Raw genomic sequence first — 22,621 nt, 5'->3', positions numbered from 1 at the left:
CTGAGAGAATATAGGGAGGGACTAGTCTAGCCTTTGAGATGCGTATTAATTAGAGATCATTATTTGGTGTGATTAGGCGGAGGCTAGATCAGTATTTCGAGTTAGAGTTTATCCGAGTTATCCGAGGTGAGTCTTCTCACTATACATTACCTAGTGTGGTAACTATGTGCAGACTGGAGGGTCCTATGTGTTATGTGTATGCTTGAGTTTATGTGCATTGTGATATATGTATGCTATGTGTAATATAGACGGGACCAGAGGGTCCAACGATTTAGACCGCACCAGAGGGTCCAACGAACTAGACCAGACCAGAGGGTCCAACGCGCTACGGGACTGGAGGGTCCCGCTGAGACACATTGACCGGAGGGTCATACCGAGTTATAGTCTAGAGTGGCTTATGTGTTGTATGTGGTATTTTGGGGAACTCACTAAGCATTTATGCTTACCGTGTTATGTGTTATGTGTTTTAGGTACCAGCGAGGATCGCGGGAAGGCGTCGGCATGATTTGTACACACTGGCATTGGATTATATTTGAGATTCTAGGATTGTTTATTTGTGATGACATTTGATATACGTGAGATTTTTCGGAATATTCTAGGAGTTTTAATATGTTGAAAAATGAAAAATTGTTTTGAAAATTTACGTCGTTACAGGCGGAGCTGGCAGGAATGTCGTCTACAAAACCTCGAACAGGGCTATTCGAACAGTTTAGAGAGGGAATTAATCATGACCCGGACGCAAGCAACTTGGTGAAACTTGTAAAAGAAGGAAAAACACACAAATTTTGGCTGGAATATGGGCAGCTATACACTGTGGGGAATCGAGTATTCATTCCCGTATGGAAAAAATTACGTCGAGAGGTGATCAAGGAATGTCATGAGTCATGGTGGGCAGGACACCCAGGAACACACCGGACTCTTGTCCTCGTCCAGCAACACGATTATTGGCCTCGTATGCAGGATGACATTGATGCGTATGTGTGAACATGTCTTGTTTGTCAATAAGACAAAGGAGAACAAAAACGACCAGCTGGACTCCTGGACCCTCTCCCGATTGTGGAAAGACCTTGGGATAGTGTTTCCATGGATTTCATAGTTTCTCTTCCAAAGTCCGAGGGGTTTGGAGCCATAATGGTGGTAGTAGACCGATTCAGCAAATACACCACTTTTATCCCCGTCACAGCAGAATGTAAAGTGGTGGAAGTTTCATGGGAATTCTTCTAGAACGTAGTTAAGTTTTGGGGAATTCCAAGGAGTATAATCAGTGATTGAGACCCAAGGTTCACAGGGAAATTCTGGAGAGAACTATTCAAACTCCTGGGGATGGATCTGAATTACTCCACCAGCTTCCACCCACAAAGCGACGGTCAAACCAAAAGTGTTAACGCCTTAATGGAATTGTACCTCCGATATTATGTGAGTGCCCACCAAAAGGATTGGACTAGACTGCTGGAGGTGGCTCAATTCTCTTTTAATCTGCAGAAAAATGAATCCATTGGAAGAAGCCCGTTTGAGATCGTGACAGAGCAGCAACCTCTCACTCCTGATGCATTTGAAGACCCCCTATGCAGGGAACAACCCATCATCATTCAAATTTGCAAAAGAATGGCACGAACAAGCTGATGAAGCACGAGCTTACATCGAAAAAGCTCGAAAGAAAATGAAGAAGTGGGCGGATACAAAGCGGCGACACCTTGAATTCCAAGTCGGAGACCTAGTCATGTTGAAACTCTTACCAAACCAGTTAGAGGAATTGAGGTCATTGCACAAAAATCTCATCAAAAAATACGAAGGACTTTTCCCCATTACAAAAAAGATTGGCTTGACATCTTACCAATTGGAACTACCACCACGACTCAAAATCCACCCGGTAGTGCATGTGAGTGTGTTAAAACGAGGAGGATCCAGGATGCAACGAATCCAAACAGGCCCGACAACGATCACTACACAGTCTGACAAGAAAATAGATGGTATCCTCGCTGATCGAGTGGTCCGAAAAAAGGGAGTACCAAGCAGCAAAGAATACTCGGCCCGCTGGAAACGAGAGGAAGATGATGAAACGGGCTGGGAACGTGAAGACACACTGTGGCAATTCCAAGACGTTATTTGAAGCTACGAAGAAGACACGACGAGGACGTCGTGAAATTAAGTGGGGGAGGGTGCTACAGCCCAAATCCAGGAAGCCCATTTTTTATCATGATGGGTCTAGTCCAGTCCATAGTTTAGATATTTTCTGGAACATGTACCTTCATTGTACCTTCCAGAACATGTCTCTTAGTTTCCTTGTCTTTTAGTTAGCTTGGTTGTTAGATTACTTGACCCTTTGTATTCCAGGAAGAGCCTATAAAAAAGGTCCTTCCCCCCTCATTTGTATCACAAAATTTTCTCCGCAATCAATACAAGTTCCCAGATTCTGATTTGCAAGTGTTGTTAGTAACCTCTTGTCATCTTTTCGACTTACTTGGCCTTCCTAGACAGCAGGATCTCCAAGGTCGCACGAGTCTGCAATCGACTCTGTGACACTACGCTTGTGGTACTTGTTCTCAAAAGCAACGATCTTCAAGTTTTGGTTGTTATTACGATATAGCAACAAAGGTATGTGATCTAGTCTTTATAGATTTCGAATTATTAGATTCATATTAGGGTTTTCCTTTTGTGTTCAATGCTTGTATGTCTAATAGAGAAAATATAGATCCAAATCTAGGGCTGCATGCACACATAGGATTGCTTGTATAAAACCCATGAGTGGTATCAGAGCCTTTGGTTTTGTTTTATATTAGATTTGATATAATAGATTGAACTTGACAAATTAGGGTTTATGGCAATTAAACCCTAGGGATAGGATTTTTCGAAATTAGGGTTTCAAAACCCTAGGTTCGAAATTTGATTAGGCTTTTTGAACCCTTTCCTTTGACCCTCATGATTTCGGTTTTTAGGGTTTGCTAACCCTAGAAAATTCGAAAATACTTCCTCAAGATTAGATTTAAAAAATATAAGGTTTTGGGTAGGTATTATCTTTTAATTGTTTAAATGGATAATTGATGATTTTGATATATTTGTAAGGCCCGTAGATCAGGGCTAGTCAATTTAGAGACGATAAGCATCAAAAATGACTTTTTGATGGAAGATTATTTAGAAGGAGTAATCTTAACTAAGTTGTAGTATATGTTACAAGGATTCCGTACGTATAAAGAACGCCGAAATCCGAGTTATAACGAAGAAGTTATGACATGTCGAAGTTTCGCGACAGAACCGGCACGACACAGCGCGACGTAAATAGTGAATTTACGTTAGAGCGATATTTGGCCTTAGCAATCTAAATGAAAGTCGTAGAATACGTTAAACCGAGAGCATGCATAAAAAGAACGTCTAAATCTGACTTCGTATGAGGAAGTTATGATTTTTTGAAGTTTCAGCATTAACAGTATGCAGCCCGAAACTCGAGATTGAGGTCGAGTGATATTTAGCCAAAACTTTCTAAATGAGAATTGAAGATCTCATCAATAGTAGTCCATCGATAAAAAGACAGACGAAAACGGACTTTAGGTGAAGGAGTTATGAATTTCGAACGGAGTTTTCCTGTCCCGGCCTATTAAAAATAGTATATTATTAATATATTAAAAATAAAGTCAAAATTAGCCTACAAAGTCTAAATGAAAGTTGTATATCTTGTTTTTACCTACACGTCGATATAATGAACGTCGAAAACGGAGTTCGTATGCGAAAGTTATGAATTTCTGAAGTTCGGGGCGCGAAACCCCAAAACTGTCAGAGACCACGACGTGGCAAAAGTCGCCACGACGTGGCATGGCTTCTGACGCCTTCTGGAGCCTGACAGAGCAAGTGGATGATAACGCATGCAATGACGACCAAGCCCACGACGTGGAAAATGAGAAAACAACCCTATAAATAGATTTGAAGGGGCAGCCGTTTGTGGTTGCCAAATCTCTTCTCTCTCACCCATATTACCTCGATTTACGTGCAAAGAAGTACCCCCAAAGCCCCGATATCATCCCGATACCCGAAGCGAGTCCCGAAGCCCTGAAGATCCCGAGGAGAAAGGAGTTTCCGAGCCGAAGCTCTGCCTGCGAGAAGCCAGGTATTTGAAGATATTCTAGTTTCACCGAAGAGCTACTACTCTTAGAGCCGTAGTGCTGTCCGATCATCTTCTGATCAAGTGAGTGTATAGTCCCTTTCATAAACACGATCTTAGTACAAGTATTGGTTGAATGTATTATATCTATGTTATGAGTGAGTGTATAGTTACTTTCTTCTAACATATAAGTATTAAGTATTTGCTATGAAATACGTGTTATGTGTTTATATATTGTTGTTTATTTGAGATAAGCGTGGAATGGATGTTTTATATAGGTTTTAAATGAGTTAAACTGTATATGTATGTTATATCTACAAATATGTTGGGTAGAACATGGGTAGACGAATTAGTTGGTGTGTGATGACGGATGAGTTTGAGGATGAGACGAAAGACGAACCTTGGTAGCTATGCATTTAGTACCGTATAGACAAACGTTGGTAGCTATGGACTTAGTACCTACACTGGTAGCTATGGATTTTGTACCGTATAGAAGAACGCTGGTAGCTATGGATTTAGTACTGTTAAATAGACGATGATAGCTATGGACTTAGTTTTGGGTTATGAGCATTCTAACACTCCTAAGTGTACATGCAACCCAAAATACCTTGGATCTATGTTTTCTCTATTATACATGCAATTATGAACATCCAAGGTATTATCCTAATCTAGCATACAAAATAATAAATATAACAAGATAGAATACATACCTCTTTGATGTAGAATGTCTTCATGAAGCTTGAGTGCCTAGTGCCCCAAGTGTGACACCTCAAATGGTTCACACAACACCAAATACACTTGGAATAACTTGAGAGAAACTTGAACACTCCTTGAAATCGTCTAGCCCTCACACTCACACATTAGTGCACGATTTCTTGAGCCATGGGATTCTTTTATATGGTGGCTATTAGGGTTACACCATGTAACTCATAACTTTACCCATTCCTTATGCTCCATGGATTTTAACCTCCATGGAGTATCCATGGGTCACCCCATGGACTTAGTCCAACATAAGGAATCTTGGATCACAAGCCCACATATATAAGAATGAATGATTTACACAATCAACCCATATATTTAATTAGTCTCCTTTTGATCACTTAATTAATTCCAAATTAATTCTTGATCAATACTAATTAAATAACCTTATTAATATATTAGAACTTATAATATATTAACCAACCTTAAGTGTTATTTCTCTCATTATAGTCTATCCAAATGCATGATGCCATGCAACCCAAATGGACCATGCTGGGTCGGGTCAAGTCTTACCAATTATAGTTATAGACTTAGACATTAATCCAACAGTCTCCCACTTGGATAAGTCTATAACTATTATTGCGTATGACTTCAGGAACCGATCAGCAATCGTAGCTCTCAAATGTTTCTGTCGAACTCTGACCTTGTCGATGAACTCTGACCTTTGTCAATGACTTGTCCATTAGATAAGGGATCATATATTCCTCCATTCTAGATATCATATGGACTGAGACATGGATTATCAATCATTCTCTCTGTCCATTTGTTGTTTCCCGATTTCCGATTCATGATGACTGACTGATTGAACAAATCAAATCAGTCCTGGCTTGGCCAAGCACTCACATGTATCATCTTTAAATCATCGAGGGGCCCACATATATCGCTTTTATCCCGAAGGTAAAAGGAATGGATAAACTTTGACTCATATGGCTTGTTCTACTACTTGTTGAATCATACACAAAGGCACGTTTTATAACATCGAGTTACCAATGCGTTTTCGTGCAATCAATGTATAACCAACTCATAGTAACAACTCATATCTCTAGGTTTGAAGAATATAAGATATTATCGTCTCATGATCACTCGTGATAAAATCCATGAAGTGATTCAAATGAGCGCGGGTTGAATCCAATACTCAGAACTTATGAGCACTCATGAGTGTTGTAGCACCACTTTGTCCACCAACTTGGACCTCTACAAACCAACCCATGACAGTCTTGATTCATATCTACTTCCAACATATGACCGATTGTGGATGGTTTGAATAACTTAATCATTCAGGAAGAGCGACTTAGTTATTCTGGAAGTCAAAACATGCAAAGTGAAACACAAGAATAAATGAATCAAATATGGTATCAAACCCTATGAATATAAATAAACACTTTTATTTATCACCATACTGATTACTCATTATTCATTGTTTCGGTTTTATCAACTTTATACTTGAATTTAAAACAATAGTTGTCCCATGCTCCAAGCATGTACACTATGTTTTCTAAACACTAGTCATGCCATACACCAAGTATGCATACTATGTTTGTCTATGATCTTTACTTTGTAAAATAGATCAATTGAACATCACTCCAATGATCCTCTTTTCACAGTCCCAAATCCTTACTGCAAATGCAAGAATTCCAAATTCATGCCATTTACTGAAATCTGTTAGATTCTAAACTTATATGCATTGATCCTCTTAATGATTATGCACAAAGTCAGAAAGACTTGACAACAATCATTACAGAGAATTCCAAAGGAGATCAGCTCCTTGGAAACATCCTTCTTTCATTAAGTTTCCTAATCTTACACAGATTGAATAATTTCTAACTTTGAAACATTTCCATATTCCATTTTGACTATCACTTCTGAACAAGAGTTGCCTCCTTACAGATTATGTCAATATGGTCCTTCCAGAATTAACATTATACTTCCAACTGTCCTTGAGCAACCAATCTTTGGTAAACCTTAGATTGTCCTCGACAATTGCTTAATCATTTTAGTCATATCCAATTCTAGACCTTTTCCCTTCATAATGCCCCAGGCATTTGGAAAATTTTAGAAAGGATGAATATAGCACATGTAATCGATCCTATATCCGAAGCATATGGGACACGATTCATGATGTCTCACATAAAGACTAAAACAGTCTTTTGCTATAATATTTCCATTTCAATTTGCCAAGTTCTCAAAACTCAGATTATGAAAAGGGATGCCGTAATCATAATCGAATTTTAGAACGCAAATAATGGACCCATATATAGAATTTCCTTATGTTGAGTCATTCCAACATGAAATTCATATATATATCCTTGATTAAATACGATTAAAATCTCAATCTAAGCTTTTTAGAATTGAAATGAAGTATAATTTCCTCTCCCTTAATTATAGCAAAACAACTTTTTCAACCCCTGCAACCTCACGAATTGAAACTTTTGTTTTCTATAATTAACATTGCTAACTTGCAACCTTTGTCATAATTATCATGCTCCCACTAACATGATGATTATTAGCATAACACTTATGCTCCCACTAGCTTTGACATGTACTCAGAAATCAGCTGACTTTCTTACCAAAGTTCAGATTTCTGATACTAGATTGTTTTGATAAAACTTTATCAAAATCATACACCTCTCTTAGATAGCTCACATGTGTGTCTAAACAATTTTAGAACTATGAAAAGGGATGTCGTAATCATAGTCTCAATTGTTTAGACCTTTGCCACTTCTCACAATTCCATGTTAGTGTGCCGGTAAACCACACACGCTCCACTAACGACTTTGAGAATGCAAATATCACAATTGCTATCTAGCTAAAATCTACTTAGTGAAAGTGTTTCCTCACCAACATTTTCATGAATCGTAGAGAAACCTTATGACACTTAGATTTAATAGTGTATGTGTTCTTATCCATGTGAATTTGTCAAAACCATAATCACAAGACAAGGTTAGTGACAAATCCAAACTCATATTGATTAAACTTGTGCAATCTTAAATTCTTGCCATTTGGCAGCTCAGGTGCCTGCCATTGCTTCCAAGTAGTTGTGCAACCAATTGAGAACTCTCAGAACTCCTATGCAAAGCAAACTTGAATAGGCACAAAAATTTCAACACGGTAGGTTATAAACCTCAAGTCGTGTGCTAGTGAAGGACTTTAGGTTTTTTTCTTGATTAAGTCTTGAAACTTTCAAGAGCTTTAAGACTCCCACTGTCCTCTTGACATATAAGACTCCCTTGTCAAATATTCAAGAGATTGTGCGGATTCTTTATCAAGACTAACACTTTACACAATTGGCCTAAGTTGGTCTCTGTTTTATCCAAAAAATCACAACTTACCAATTTCAAATGTACAAGAGTAGATAACCTTTTACTCTTACATTTGACTAGTGTTAACAAACCCTCTTTAATGTATGTCACTCAAGTTACAATCTTCGAGTATGACTCTAAGAATTGTTTTGGAACGAAGTATGACTCATCTTTTTGATTTAACCATTTCAACAATTCATGACTCCTCTTCTTGACTTTAGAGGACCAATTGTGATATGGTATCTTAATCATTAAGATGATCATAAACATGATACTAAAGTACTCTCCCATCTTTTCAGATTTGAGAAACTTTTATCTTTCTGCCATACTTTGATTCTTCTTATTCGTTCTGTCTCACATTGAAACTTCTCCAATGCTACAGACTTATACTTAAACTTATAAGTATAACCATATTTACTGAACTTAAGTAAATCATGACGAATAGTCTTCTTGATCTTTTGTGATGGACTTGACCAGTGCACAAGAATGTGTACTCGATCCCTTAGTCCTTTCCTTATTCACATAAGGAATTAGTCTTAATTTTCCAAGCTGAAAGTTCTCATTCATCATACTATACAACTTGCATGATTCCAAGTTTCGGTCCAATTGAACCTTGGGTGATGAGAATCTTTCCTTATTTGGTAATATTAGACACTACCACAAACGAAAGAATCAAATCCATTTTTCCAATATTGCTATCAATGGAATCTTATAAGCAACAACTTTTCACAAATGCCATTGTAAGGATACTTAAAATAAATAAAATCAAAACCTTTTTTCTTTTATTTTAAAACTTTGCGGAAAAACTTATCCTTACAATCCATATGAAAACCTTGTTGTTATCTATTCCTAAGAAATATAAATATCATAACTCTTAAGTAATAGCCCAAAATTCTGATCACGAACCATGCGATTGAAATCCATCTTCGCGATCAGAATCAACATGTACTTAATAGAGTTAGACAATGGACTTTAACTGAAGTAGAGCCAAACTTATTGACTTTAACATCCTTAGGTAAATTTGGCAGCTTCGTAACCAATGCCCCTTCCTTTGGCAATAGTTACCTATGGATCCTTGATAATGGGACTATCTCAGACTTCGCCTCTCTCTTTACCATTGGGTCAACAGAGTTGACTATGGCCGATCCCTTTCCATTGGGAAGAGAGAGCTTTACTGGATATCCAATGGCATCATTGTCAATGTCCATAGCGTTTTAGGAAGTTGATCTTAGCAAATAGATAAGATCATTAAGGGTCTTGTCTTAGTCTGTTTCATAGGATTCCCAAAAGAACTCACTATGTGACTTAGAAAGTAGTTGAGCCACCAACTTTCTCAAGACTTTGACACCCAACTCTCCCGGCTTGTCAATATGTGACTACATCTCCAAGATGTGATCACACCTAGACCTTGCCTTGCCAATAGGGCTTGAGTGACCTTAAACTTTTTAGGAACTTGTGGGTTAGGGAGAATAATTAGAGGAGGTGAAAGAAGTATGATATCCATGGGACATCATCTTCATTTAGGAAAGCTTGTTTCAAGAGATTTGGGAAGATCATAAATGTCTAGACCAGACATCTTTTTGGGAGATATTCAAGATAGTTGATTTAAAGTCCTTAATATGACACCCAATATGAAATATTAAGGCTAGGACCCAACAAACTATTTTATAACTTAGAAGAGGGATGCCGTAATCCAAGCTATAAAATATTTGAAGGTAGGTGAATGACGATTCACCAATTTCCACCATGAAAAACGAAATAATTTATTAGGTTTTAATTGGATTTGAAAGTCCTAGATCTTTGAGATTCATTGAACTGTTCAAAGGCATGTTTCAATCTCGAGTGTGCCCTTCAGGTTTTGTGACTGGGATGCCGAGGATCACAAAACAAGGTGTGAATAACCATGCAAATATACTTGGTACCCTTAATATTTACCCCTTAATCAGTGTGCCAGTTAACCACACACGCTCCACCGATACTATGATAAATATTAAGTTACCCTTTGCCTACCTTGTTAAGTCCAGGTTAGTGTGCCGGTTAACCACACACGCTCCACTAACGACTTAAGCAAAGTGCAAAGTGTAATTTCATGGGTTAGCACCAAATTCACATTTTCCTAAGTAACTAAGATTGGGTATTAATAAGAGTTTAGTTACTTAGTATTTATCATTAATACTTTTAATGAAAGGAGATTTATAGTCCTTGTCCTACCCGTTCGGCTAACGACCCTCCACCAGTCAAGGAAGCGGTGGGTGAGAGTGGACACCCATTAAACTGCCATTTTATAGGCAGTAACCTTATACCCCCCTTATAGATCGGCTTCGTGAATGAGGCCTACTAACGGTAAGACTGACTTTACTCTTATACATATATATAAATATTATTAACTTATAATATTATAAAGTATAAGGGTTGAATTTTAACTTTTAAAATTCTAAGGGCTAACATGGAATTAAAGTATTCATAAGTGAAAACTTTTCAAATTCCAAGACTTGAGGGCAAGTTTTGAAACTATTCAAAACTAATTAATTCCATAACTTATAAGTTTAAAGTAGTTTTAATTAAAAAAAAAAAAAAAAAAAAAAACTCTTCAACTTCCATAACTTGAGGACAAGTTATGGAAGACTTTAAACTAATTAATAAAAAAAAATAACTTTTTTTTTATTGTAACTTATGGAACTAATTAAGGTTACACTTTTTTTTTTAATTTAATGAAGTGACTCTTGAACCTCCATAACTTGAGGACAAGTTATGGAGTCATAAAACCATTTAATTAGAACTAGACTCTTCATTTTGTAACCTTTGCCAACTTTTATGAGTTTTATGATTCTTAAATGTGACTTTTCATATAAGTTGAGGACAAGTTACAAAAACACACTTTGGAATCAACTCTTAGATTAAAATGGATTGAAAATAACTATTTCACACAACTTTTCTATTAATCTAAGAACCTCATAAGAACAAGATAATTCAAATCATCAATCTTCAAGAAATTAGCATGAACATACAAACTAATACAAATCTTGAAATTATGACAATTATCTTAGAAATTGGATTAGCATGAACATTACCACATCAAAAACAAGTTTATAAGTCCAAAAACATCTTAGGGTAATGTTCCTAGTCCAATTCGATTTTTCAGCTACTTTTGCAAGTATAACAAGAAAACAAGCCTAGGCTCTGATACCACTGTTGGGTTATGAGCATTCTAACACTCCTAAGTGTACATGCAACCCTAAATACATTGGATCTATGTTTTCTCTATTATACATACAATTATGAACATCCAAGGTATTATCCTAATCTAGAATACAAAATAATAAATATAACAAGATAGAATACATACCTCTTTGATGTAGAATGTCTTCATGAAGCTTGAGTGCCTAGTGCCCTAAGTGTGACACCTCAAATGGTTCACACAACACCAAATACACTTGGAATAACTTGAGAGAAACTTGAACACTCCTTGAAATCGTCTAGCCCTCACACTCACACATTAGTGCACGATTTCTTGAGCCATGGGATTCTTTTATATGGTGGCTATTAGGGTTACACCATGTAACTTATAACTTTACCCATTCCTTATGCTCCATGGATTTTAACCTCCATGGAGTATCCATGGGTCACCCCATGGACTTAGTCCAACATAAGGAATCTTGGATCACAAGCCCACATATATAAGAATGAATGATTTACACAATCAACCCATATATTTAATTAGTCTCCTTTTGATCACTTAATTAATTCCAAATTAATTCTTGATCAATACTAATTAAATAACCTTATTAATATATTAGAACTTATAATATATTAACCAACCTTAAGTGTTATTTCTCTCATTATAGTCTATCCAAATGCATGATGCCATGCAACCCAAATGGACCATGCCGGGTCGGGTCAAGTCTTACCAATTATAGTTATGGACTTAGACATTAATCCAACACTTAGTACCTGTTAGATAAACGTTGGTAGCTATGGACTTAGTACCTACACTGGTAGCTATGGATTTAGTACCCGATGAATGAGCCATAGCAGCTATGGAATTAGTGCTTTACAAAAGAACCTTGGCAGCTATTGTCTTAGTGCCTAATAAAGAATCCTTGCAACTATTGTCTTAGTGCCTAATACGGAGTGAACGAATAGATGACTCTTAAGGTAGACCCTTAAGAGTAAGGAAGATAATGGGGATGGGTAATTGGAATGATCGTTTGATGATTGAATATATATATATATATATATATATATATATATATATATATATATATATATATATATATATTGTGGGTTGAAAACCCTATATGCTCACCAGGCTCCGAAGCCTGACCCACTCAGTTTTCTTTGTATTACAGGTTGTGGCACAAGAGCATAAGTTGGCTGACGTAACGAGAGATAAGGATTATAGGCCCGTAGTTATAATTAACTGTGTAAGGTCTATGTTGTTCTGTTTATGCTTTTGGTCTGTATTGAACATGACATCCCGAGATTTTGTTATATAATGAAAATACATTTCTTTAAAGAAATGATTTGATAAATTCTTATCATGTTTTGTTTTGGGAACAAATTCCGCAACTGTTTTCTGTAAAAGATTACTCTGATTTTAAAAACAAAGCATATACAAATCGGTATTTTCTGGCCGTGAAATTGGGGATGTCACAGTTGGTATCAGAGCATTAGTTTAAGCGAACTAGGAATTTGTAGGAAATTTCTAGACTTAAACTTAGAATGCTAAGTATTGATCGTGAGGAGTGTGTCTAAAATATGTTAGGTAGTACACCTAAATGGACACAAGCACTAGTTTTTTTTAGGAATGATGCCTAAAATGCTTTTATGTGCTAATTTTTTTGTGTGATAGCTAAATTGATGCTATTATTTGTTCGGATCTATGGTCTGTTGCCGACCGGATCTGGAAACCTTATGTGTTTAGGATTCTAAGCGTACGACTACGATATTAGAACTAGCATGTAAACGTTTCGGAGTGATATGGAAGATCGTAATATCTATCGCTAACGAAGATCTAAATTTCACCTTATTCGGTGTATAGATCAAGAACGGTAAGAACAAGAAGCGGAGTTGGAAATTCAAACGAGAACAAGAATCGACCGCCTGTGATTGAACAAGTAGCTGTTGAAGATGTTGCACCAGAACCAATCACCATGGCTGGAGTGCAAGCCATGATTCGGGCTATGTTAGCCGAACAAAGGGAAGAAATGCGACAAATGTTGCATGGAAATAGGGACGAACCTATCATACCCATTGAGGAACCCGAACTGATTCCTGAGCGATCAGAGGAAGGGAACAATAGTCGCATTGTGAGTCAAGTTGGGACTCAAGAAGAACGAAGGAATGACCCGGAAAGGGGAAACAACAAGGATGGGCGCATGTATAAGAATTTCTTGGGCGCCAAGCCGCCAAGTCTTTCTGGAAGCCCAAAGCCTGTTGAAATTATGGATTGGATCTCCGAATTGGAGGTGGTATTTGAAAGTTGCGATTGTAGCAACAAACAGAAGACTGTCTTTGCAGTTAGACAACTGAAGACCGGAGTCTTGAGCTGGTGGAAGTTACTGGCAGATATGATGCCTCGAGGGGAAGCCCTAAGGATGTCTTGGGAATCATTCCTGGAGCAGTTAAAGATGCAGTACTGCTCAGAGATAGATCTGATTGATCTGAACAATGAGTTCCAGAACTTGAAAAAGGGGGAAATGAGCATTGATGATTATGCTACTGCGTTTATCGAAAAGATGAAATCGTTTCCATACTTGGTGCCGACTGAGCTCGCCAAGATCGAAAAATTTGCTAACGGATTGCCATCAGACTTTGGCCCAACGGTTAAAATGGCAAGTACGTTGAAGGCAGCCGGTAGAGCTGCTAAGAATATCGAGACTCAGATAAAAGAGAAGGGTCTAGATAAGGTTGAAGTTGGAGAAAAGAGGAAGTTTGAAGGATCCTCAAGACCTGATAATAAGGGAAAGTCGCAAAGTCTAACCTAGATGACCAAAGGTATGGACCCAAGTGGTGTGAAAAGTGCAAGAAGAAGCACTTTGGAACATGCAACGAAGAAGTAACCAGTTACAAATGTGGAAGGATCGGCCACTATTCCAAGAACTGTACACACAATGATAAGGTGTGCTACGGATGCGGAGGCAAGGGGCACATGTCTAGAGACTGCCCAAAGAAAAATGAACCAGCAAGGCTAGAAGCACCGCCAAAGCCAAGGGCATTCCACATGATCCTTGATGAAGCAGAAAACAACGCGAGGATTCAAGGATGAAGACTTCATATATATATATATATATATATATATATATATATATATATATATATATATATATATAAAGTCTGTATCAGGAAGTGTAGCCTATTAGAGGCGTAGTATAGGGTGAACTTGAACCTTTGTGTAATCGTTTCAAGAAATAATATAAACCCTAGTTTTGCTATCTGATGTGTTGTATGATTGTGTGATTTTCTTGTATGGTGACTTGGTCGACTGCGGGACAACACTTGGGATGAGTATGAGTAGGTGTGAAAGGTAGTAGATGCATATACTACCGGAAGCACATGACTCACACTTGGATCAGGGAAAGTCACAAGGTTACCAAAAAGCTAGTGATTGATCTCGTTTTATTCAAGTATGTCGTTACCATTGCTTCGGTAGTGACTAAGAAGATGATTGATATTCTGATCCTAGCGGTCATATCAAATTGAGTCCGACTACGATGAGTTTGTTACGTGGTTCATAGAACCAAGTTAGATGTAACATCTGACTTAAGTCAGAAGGTTGAAATTAATGCGATCGATAGTATCGCGCTCGTTGTTAAAAGAAGTTTGCAGGTAGAAATGCTACAGGCTGAAATGTGATTATATCACATTAGAATATGAAGGAAGGTATATTCCATTCTGGAATTTAACTTTAAAAAGACCGAGTCTAAGCGTTGCATCGTGCGATGAGAGGTCAATAGAGCACGACCCATCGGTCTGTTGCAATAGATAAAGGAAAGTATTTATCCTAAGAAGAAGGAGGAGTCCACAATAAGGACGTATTTGGTAACTCGAAGGTTATGATTCAAAGTACATCATAGTACGAAAAGCAGATGCAAGATTGAGCATCGTCTGTAGTCAAGAAGCGCTAGAGTTAAATACTCTTTCGAGGAAACATAGAAGTTACGATCTGTGCTTAGGATGAAGAGATAACGTATGGAATCATTATTTAAGCCTTGTTTTGTTGATGATTCCGGGACGTAATCATCCTAAGGGGGAGATAATTGTAACGCCCGTAGATCCGGGCTAGTCAATTTAGAGACGATAAGCATCAAAAATGACTTTTTGATGGAAGATTATTTAGAAGGAGTAATCTTAACTAAGTTGTAGTATATGTTACAAGGATTCCGTACATATAAAGAACGCCGAAATCCGAGTTATAACGAAGAAGTTATGACCTGTCGAAGTTTCGCGACAGAACCGGCACGACACATCGCGACGTAAATAGTGAATTTACGTTAGAGCGATATTTGTCCTTAGCAATCTAAATGAAAGTCGTAGAATACGTTAAACCGAGAGCGTGCATAAAAAGAACGTCTAAATCTGACTTCGTATGAGGAAATTACGATTTTTCGAAGTTTCAGCATTAGCAGTATGCAGCCCGAAACTCGAGATTGAGGTCGAGTGATATTTAGCCAAAACTTTCTAAATGAGAATTGAAGATCTCATCAATAGTAGTCCATCGATAAAAAGACAGACGAAAACGGAGTTCAGATGAAGGAGTTATGAATTTCGAACGGAGTTTTCCTGTCCCGACCTACTAAAAATAGTATATTATTAATATATTAAAAATAAAGTCAAAATCAGCCTACAAAGTCTAAATGAAAGTTGTAGATCTTGTTTTTACCTACGCGTCGATATAAAGAACGTCGAAAACGGAGTTCGTATGCGAAAGTTATGAATTTCTGAAGTTCGGGCCGCGAAACCCCAAAACTGTCAGAGACCACGACGTGGCAAAAGTCGCCACGACGTGGCATGGCTTCTGTGACGCCTTCTGGAGCCTGACAGAGCAAGTGGATGATAACGCATGCAATGACGACCAAGCCCACAACGTGGAAGAAGTGCCCACGACGTGGAAAATGAGAAAACAGCCCTATAAATAGATTTGAAGGGGCAGCCGTTTGTGGTTGCCAAATCTCTTCTCTCTCACCCATATTACCTCGATTTACGTGCAAAGAAGTACCCCCAAATCCACGATATCATCCCGATACCCGAAGCGAGTCCCGAAGCCCTGAAGATCCCGAGGAGAAAGGAGTTTCCGAGCCGAAGCTCTGCCTGCGAGAAGCCAGGTATTTGAAGATATTCTAGTTTCACCGAAGAGCTAATACTCTTAGAGCCGTAGTGCTGTCCGATCATCTTCTGATCAAGTGAGTGTATAGTTCCTTTCATAAACACGATCTTAGTACAAGTATTGGTTGAATGTATTATATCTATGTTATGAGTGAGTGTATAGTTACTTTCTTCTAACATATAAGCATTAAGTATTTGCTACGAAATACGTGTTATGTGTTTATATATTGTTGTTTATTTGAGATAAGCGTGGAATGGATGTTTTCTATAGGTTTTACATGAGTTAAACTGTATATGTATGTTATATCTACAAATATGTTGGGTAGAACATGGGTAGACGAATTAGTTGGTGTGTGATGACGGATGAGTTTGAGGATGAGACGAAAGACGAACCTTGGTAGCTATGGATTTAGTACCGTATAGACAAACGTTGGTAGCTATGTGCTTAGTACCTACACTGGTAGCTATGGATTTAGTACTGTAAAGATAAACCTCGGTAGTATGGATTTAGTACTGTATAGATGAACCTTGGTAGCTATGGATTTAGTACCGTTTAGACAAACGCTGGTAGTTATGGATTTAGTACTGTTAGATAGACGATGATAGCTATGGACTTAGTACCTGTTAGATAAACGTTGGTAGCTATGGACTTAGTACCTACACTGGTAGCTAGGGATTTAGTACCCGATGAATGAGCCATAGCAGCTATGGAATTAGTGCTTTACGAAAGAACCTTGGCAGCTATTGTCTTAGTGCCTAATAAAGAATCATGGCAGCTATTGTCTTAGTGCCTAATAGGGAGTGAACGAATAGATGACTCTTAGGGTACACCCTTAAGAGTAAGGAAGATAATGGGGATGGGTAATTGGAATGATCGTTTGATGATTGAATATATATATATATATATATATATATATATACATATATATATATATACATATATATATATATGTATAAGAAAAGTCAGTCTTACTGTTAGTAGGGTTCATTCAAAAAGCCAATCTATAAGGGGAGTATAAGGAAATTGCCTATAAAATGGCGGTTGAATGGGTGTCCACTCTCACCCACGGCTTCCTTGATTGGTGGACGGTCGTTAGTCGAATGGGTAGGATAGGACATTAATGATGGGTTTTGAGCAAAAGAACATTCCTGTGTGCACATGAAAAACCCTAAAGATTTGGATCTAGTTTTCTCTATTGTACATGCAAATTTATCCAAAGCTTACAAACCCTAGATCTAGCATATCAAAATCTAAATGACATATAAAATAGGTTTAGATGTTTACCTCTTGATTGTTGCAAGAATCTTCAAGCTTTGAGGGCCTAGTATCAAAAGTGTAATACCTCTAATGGCTTACAAACACCAAGGCAAGAAGATGATCTAGAAGAGAGGGGATGGAGGCACAATTTCGGTTCTAAGAACTTCTTAGGGATTCTGGTAGCCAAATTCTGTAGCCATAGGGGTCCTTATATACTTAAGCTACTAGGGTTTTAGCCAAAACCCTATTTGGATAACTTAGGCCTTAAGCACTCCAAGGACGATTTTAAGGTGGGCTTCCACCCTAATTTCGCCCCCCTTTCATATCCAGAAGGATCCACAGCCCAAAACTCAATTATCTTATAACTGCAATTCCAGTCCCCTTAGTTCAATTAATCTCTTTTGATCACATAATTAATTTCTTAATTAATTCTTGATCAATATTAATTAAATAATATGATTTCTCTTTTAATATATTATTCGTATAATATATTAATAAACCATAATATCCTCTCTCTCTCTCTCTCTCTTCATAAATCATCCTGTCAAGTTGCTTTGGTGAAGGCAACCCAAAAGGACCATGCTACAACCGGGTCAAGTACATACCAAATATAGTTATGGACTTAGACACTAATCCAACAGTCTCCCACTTGGATAAGTCTAATAACTATAAATGCAAGTAAGACTTTAGGATCCGATGAGCAATCATAACTCTCAAAAGCCGCTGTCGAACTCTGACTCATCCTCTAGACAAGGGATCGTCTAATCCTATGTTCAAGATATCGTGCAGACAAATACATGGAACATAGTCATACTTATTGTCCAGCAGTTTGTTTCTCTGTCTCTGACTCGTCTGACATAGAACTTAATTTAACACATCAATTCAGTCCTGACCGAGCCCGACACATAAGTCAAACCATATCATCGAGGGGCCCAGATATCGATTTTACCCTATTAGGATAAAAGGAACAGATAAAATTCGACTTATATGCATTTACTATTCACTCATCAAATCACGCACAACAATACGTTTTATAACATCAAGTTACTGATGCGTTTACGCATTATCAATGCATAACCAACTTGCAAAGAATAAACCATATATCTAGGTTTAAAGACTATATGATATTATCGTCTTGCGATCAGTCGTGATAAATTCCATGAAGCGATGCAAGCAAGCCTGGGTTTAATCCAATGCTCAAATCTTATTTCATAAGCACTCATGAACGTCTCAGCAAACCTTTGCTATGTCTAATACACTTTAGACAGTCCACAACCAATTCATGACAGTCTTCTTTCATACCTACTTCCAAAGTATAAGCGATTGTGGACTGTTTGAATAATCTTATTATTCAGGAAGTCAAAACATGCAAAATGAAACAATATGTAAATAATTAACACAAGACAGTAACTTTACTTATAAATAATACTTCTGTATTTAATCATCAAATGTTAATTACAATTTATCTATTACACGTTTTGAAGCTATCTAATCTAAACTAATATCGTCCTTCAGCCCAATGTTCCTAGCATGCTGCAAGTGCTTAACCCTGCTCAGTCCCTTCGTAAGAGGATCTGCTGGGTTATCTTCTGACGATACCCTCTTCACTATGAGGAGTCCCTCTTCTACCCGATGACCAATAAAAAGATATTTCCTGTCGATATGTCGACATCTGCCATGATCCCCCGGTTCCTTGGTCAAGGCAACCACTCCTTCATTATCACAGAAAATCTCCATAGGATCCTTTATGGCTGGAACAACTCTAAGGTCTCCGATGAAGTTCTTCAACCATATTGTATCCTTTGATGCTTCGCTCGCTGCTATGTACTCTGATTCTCACGTTGAATCAGCTACAGTCTCGTGCTTGGAAATTTTTCCAAGTTACCGCTCCTCCATTTAGGTTAAAGACCCAGCTTGACTGAGATCGATAATTATCTCGGTCTGTCTGGAAACTTGCGTCACTATACCCTCGCACCCTTAAGTCATCACTCCCACCGAGAACTAGAAACCATTCCTAGGTCCTCCGAAGGTACATAAGAATATTCTTGACTGCGGTCCAATGTGCTCTGCCAGGATTCCCTTGACATCTGCTGACCATGCTCATAGCGAAGGATAAATCAGGGCGAGTACAATTCATAGCATACATGATCGAGCCAACCGTGGAAGCATAAGGTATTCGGCTCATTTATGCTATCTCGGTCTCTGTACGCGGGCTCTGAGTCTTACTCAGTTTGGCATTGCTTTGGATTGGTAACTCCCCTTTCTTGGAATTCTCCATACTAAAACATTTTAGTACTTTATCCAAGTAACTATTCTGATTAAGTCCTATTAGTCTTTTACTCTTGTTTCTCACTATCCTTATTCCCAGAATATAGGCAGCCTCTTTGAGGTCCTCCATAACGAAACACTTCCCAAGCCAGGACTTAACTTCCTACAGGGTCGGAATGTCGTTTCCTATGAGTAGTATGTCATCGACATATAATACGAGCAAGTTAATTATACTCCCACTGGATTTGACATATACACATGACTCATCCTCGCTTCGCAGGAAGCCAAACTCTTTGACTTTCTCATCGAAACAAAGATTCCATCTGCGAGATGCTTGTTTCCATCCATAAATGGACTTCTCAAGCTTACACACTCTATTAGGATGCTTTGCATCGACAAAACCCTCTGGCTGACTCATGTAAACATCCTCAGCCAACTTCCCATTGAGGAAAGCGATTTTGACATCCATTATCCATATTTCATAGTCATAAAATGCAGCAATAGACAGCATCAGCCTAATAGGCTTTATCTTCACAACTGGTGAGAAGGTCTCATCATAGTCAAATCCGGGAGTTTGAGTAAATCCCTTCGCAACCAATCGCGCTTTATAAGTGTGTACTTTCCCATCCATGTCAGTCTTCTTCTTGAAGATCCACTTGCACCTAATGTAGATCCTTATCAGCTTTTCCATTTTGTACTCCGTGAAGGCGCACTATTTCTCTAATGTAGATCCTTATCAGCTTTTCCATTTTGTCTGTTTCCTTTATTGGTAGGAAGTGTGCGGATTTGGTCAATCTGTCGACGATTACCCAAATGGTGTCAAGTCCCCCCGCGGTCTTAGGTAACTTGGTAACGAAATCCATCGTAATCCGCTCCCACTTCCACTCGGGTACCTCTGGTTGTTGAAGTAGTCCCGGGGGCTTTTGATATTCTACCTTAACTTTGGCGCAAGTCAGGCACTTGCCCACAAAGGTAGCTATTTCAGCTTTCATGTTCGGCCACCAATACATCTTCTTGAGGTCTAAGTACATCTTGTCTGAGCCGGGATGCACGGAGTAGCGAGTTTTATGAGCTTCATCCATGACAACGTCCCTGAATCCACCAAATTTTGGTGTCCAGATTCGGTTCATGAGACAACGAACTCCGTCATCCCTGACTTCAAGATTTTTGTCCATTCATCTCAATGCTTCACCTGTCACGTTCTCTGGCTTCAAGGCTTCTTCCTGAGCTTCCTTGATTTGTGCAGACAGGTGTGAGTGGATGGTCATGGTTAATGCCTTTACTCGGCGGCCCGAGTACTCCTTTCTACTTAAAGCGTCTGCAACCACGTTGGCCTTTCCGGGGTGATAACGAATCTCGCATTCGTAATCGTTTAGTAATTCCACCCATCGCCTTTGTCTCATGTTGAGTTCCTTCTGATTGAGGATATGCTGGAGGCTTTTGTGATCGGTGAAGATGGTGCACTTGGTGTCGTAAAGGTAATGCCTCCAGATTTTTAGGGCGAAAACTACGGCTCCTAATTCAAGGTCGTGCGTCGTGTAGTTTACCTCATGCGTCTTCAGTTGTCTTGAGGCGTAGGCAATGACTTTTCCTCGTTGCATTAACACACACCCCAGACCTTGGTTTAATGCATCGCAGTAAACCACAAAGTATTCAGTTCCATCTGTCAGGGACAAGATCGGAGCACTGCATAGAGTTCGTTTTAGTGTTTGGAATGCAGTCTCTTGCTTATCTCCCCAGACGAATGTCACCCCTTTTTGAGTCAGGGTGGTGAGTGGTTTTGCGATTTTGGAGAAGTTTTGGATGAACCTCCGGTAGTAGCCGGCGAGCCCTAAAAATTGTCGGATCTCCGTGGGTGTTCTTGGTGCTGCCCAACTTTCAATCGCCTTCATCTTTGAAGGGTCCACATGGATTCCTTCCTTGCTGACTACGTGCCCGAGGAAATTCACCTCTCAAATCCAGAACTCACACTTTGAAAACTTGGCGTATAATTTCTCTGCCCTCAGCGTCTCCAGGACTCGACGTAAATGCTGGCTGTGTTCTCCCTTACTTCGGGAGTAGACTAGTATATCATCGATGAAAACAATTACGAACTTGTCTAAGTAAGGTCGACACACCCGATTCATCAGGTCCATAAACGTTGTGGGTGCATTTGTTAAGCCAAAAGGCATCACTACAAATTCGTAGTGACCATAGCGCGTTCTCAACGCTGTCTTGGGAATATCCTCCTCTTGAACTCGTAGTTGATGGTATCCAGATCTAAGGTCAATCTTCGAGAAGAAACTCGCTCCTTGTAGTTGGTCGAAGAGGTCATCGATTCGAGGGAAAGGGTATCGGTTTTTGATGGTGAGTTTGTTTAATTCGCGGTAGTCAATGCACATACGGAACGATCCGTCCTTCTTCTTAAAGAACAAAACCGGTGCTCCCCAAGGCGAGAAGCTTGGTCTAATGAAGCCTTTGCTCAGTAGTTCGTTCAGTTGACTGGACAGTTCCTGCATCTCGGCTGGAGCTAGACGGTACGGCGATTTGGCTACGGGGGTAGCTCCAGGAATTAAGTCGATTCGGAATTCGACTTGTCGAGGAGGGGGCACTCCTGGAAGGTCTTCCGGGAATACATCG

This window comes from Lactuca virosa, chromosome 5 (assembly GCF_052849685.1).
Source record: "Lactuca virosa cultivar CGN04683 chromosome 5, Lactuca_virosa_CGN04683_v6, whole genome shotgun sequence".
Taxonomy (NCBI): domain Eukaryota; kingdom Viridiplantae; phylum Streptophyta; class Magnoliopsida; order Asterales; family Asteraceae; genus Lactuca; species Lactuca virosa.
Note: the sequence above shows the minus strand (reverse complement) of the source record.